At 43.3% G+C, this 2,500-nt stretch overlaps 1 protein-coding gene and 1 long non-coding RNA gene across 2 annotated transcripts in view; one reads left to right on the top strand and one right to left on the bottom strand.

The window, feature by feature from the left end:
• LOC123502849 (monoglyceride lipase-like) overlaps nucleotides 1-2,500 on the top strand; it is a 28,205-nt gene that overhangs the window by 1,495 nt on the left and 24,210 nt on the right. The window lies entirely within an intron of this gene.
• LOC123502853 overlaps nucleotides 1-2,500 on the bottom strand; it is a 12,705-nt gene that overhangs the window by 3,100 nt on the left and 7,105 nt on the right. The gene's annotated exons all lie outside the window — the stretch shown is intronic.

The following is a 2,500-nucleotide window of genomic DNA, read 5'->3' as shown; positions in this document are numbered from 1 at the left end:
CTCTCTCTCTCTCTCTCTCTCTCTCTCTCTCTCTCTCTCTCTCTCTCTCTCTCTCTCTCTCTCAAGAACAAGGACGCCAGTATTGCTTCTTACAAACAAAAGCATGATTTCGTAAACAGTTCTCTCTCTCTCTCTCTCTCTCTCTCTCTCTCTCTCTCTCTCTCTCTCTCTCTCTCTCTCTCTCCGTATGGTGGTGGTGTTTTTATTGTCCTGTGTATCTCTTCTTCCTCTTCCTCTTCTTGATCCTCCTCTTCATTTTGTTCCTCATTCTCTTCTCTGTCTTCTTCTTTCTCTTCTTCATTTTTCTCTTCATCATCTTCTTCCTCATAATTTTCTAGCTCTTTATTTTCTTCCTTTTCCTCTTCTTCCTAATCTTTCTTTTCCTCTTCATTCTCTTCTTCATGTTCCCTCCTCTTCATCTTCCTCATATACATCTTCTTCATCTTCTTCTCCTTTATCTTCTTCATCCTCATTCTCTTCCTCATCTTCTTCCTCTTCATTTTCTTCCTCGTCTTCCTCCTCTTCATTCTCTTCCTCATCTTGCTCTTCATTCAATTGCTCATCTTCTTTCTCTTCTTCACCCCTCCTCTCTTCTCCTTTATCTTCTCCTCATTATCTTCCTCCTCCTCCTCCTCCTCCTCCGTGGTGTTCCTTTGGTGAGTTCCCCAGGCCAGACAAGTCCCGAGGTGGCAGGGAAAGGTTGCAGGGCGGCGTCTGTTATTACCTTAATCGCTTCAACACCAGGACTGGTTTTCATATTCATTCTGGTGACTATTTGATGACTTTATGCAGCCTCAGAAACTTGTATGGGGTGATTAAAATAGTAAATACTCTGGCCATTAATCCTCTGACCTCCATAGACGCTTCCTGGTGCAAATAAAATGGTCTAATCGTACACAAATCTCAAGGTAAAAATGTGTCACAGTACTATACTGCTGCAGAAACTTATGTGGGGGGATTAGAGTAGTGAGGACTGACCACTAATCTTCTGACCTCCATGGAGCCTTTCTGGTGCAAATGAAATGGTCTAATCGTACACAAATCTGAAGGTAAAAAAAATGCGTCTCAGTGCTGAAAGGGTTAAAGTCACAAGCTCCCTCCAGTAGTGGCCAATAAAGGTAACAGATCGAAGGCGAGGGTTAATAGCAGTACATTAGGCAACCTGGTGCATTCTGTGATACCTCCTAATGGTGACTGTTCTAGCGTGGGTTAATAATGGTGACATATTAGACGGCGTGGTGCATTCTGGGTGTTTGTGATACCTCCTAATGGTGACTGTTTTAATGGTGTTAGTAATGGTGACTTTGAGTTGTAGCTGTGGTTGATAATGGTGACTGTTCTAGCGTGGGTTAGTAATGGTGACAATATTAGGCGCCTGGTGCATCCTGGGTGTTAGTGATACCTCCTAATGGTGACTGTGTTTTAATGGTGTTAGTAATGGTGACTTTGAGTTGTAGCTGTGGTTGATAATGGTGACTGTTCTAGCGTGGGTTAGTAATGGTGACAATATTAGGCGCCTGGTGCATCCTGGGTGTTTGTGATACCTCCTAATGGTGACTGTGTTTTAATGGTGTTAGTAATGGTGACTGAGTTGTAGCTGTGGTTGATAATGGTGACTGTTCTAGCGTGGGTTAGTAATGGTGACAATATTAGGCGCCTGGTGCATCCTGGGTGTTTGTGATACCTCCTAATGGTGACTTCTAGCGTGGGTTAATAGAGAGAGAGAGAGAGAGAGAGAGAGAGAGAGAGAGAGAGAGACCAGATTACAGAAACAGTGGTAGAGAAAGTAGGGGAAGGAAGAAGAGGAATTTAAATGAAGCAAGTGAACATCCTTCTGTCCTTCAATCCTTCCTTCCTTCCTTCCTTCCTTCCTTATTTATTCTATCTTCTTTTCTTGCTTTCCTCTTCTCCTATCTTTTTCCTCTTACTTTATTTTATTGCATCCTTCCTTCCTTCCTTCCTTCCTTCTTTCTTTCTTTCTTTTCTTCCTTCCTTCCTTCCTTCCTTCCTTCCTTTTCTCCCTTTTTCCTCTCTTCTTTTATCTTCCTTTACCTCCTTTTCATTTTTTTTTATTTTTCTTCCATTCTGACCACTCTCTCTCTCTCTCTCTCTCTCTCTCTCTCTCTCTCTCTCTCTCTCTCTCTCTCTCTCTCTCTCACGTGCGGGTTTATGGAGTGTGTCTCTTATCGCTGGGCAGGTCAAGTAGTGTCGCCCGTGTGGACTTTTGGACTTAAAACCTTCACTCATTGGTTTTTTGTGGACTTCTGGACTTCAAACCTTCCCTCAATGGCGATTTGTTGTTGTTGTTGTTGTGGTGGTGGTGGTGGTGGTGGTGGTGGTGGTGGTGGTGGTGGTGGTGGTGGTGAAAGACGGATGAGATTACATTAATGTGTTTAGTAATGTTCTGTTTTCATTATCTCTCTCTCTCTCTCTCTCTCTCTCTCTCTCTCTCTCTCTCTCTCTCTCTCTCTCTCTCTCTCTCTCTCTCTCTCTCTCTCTC

The sequence above is a fragment of the Portunus trituberculatus genome, chromosome 12 (genome assembly GCF_017591435.1).
Source record: "Portunus trituberculatus isolate SZX2019 chromosome 12, ASM1759143v1, whole genome shotgun sequence".
NCBI classification, from domain to species: Eukaryota; Metazoa; Arthropoda; class Malacostraca; order Decapoda; family Portunidae; genus Portunus; species Portunus trituberculatus.
Note: the sequence above shows the minus strand (reverse complement) of the source record. Positions and strands in the feature narration are given on the sequence as shown.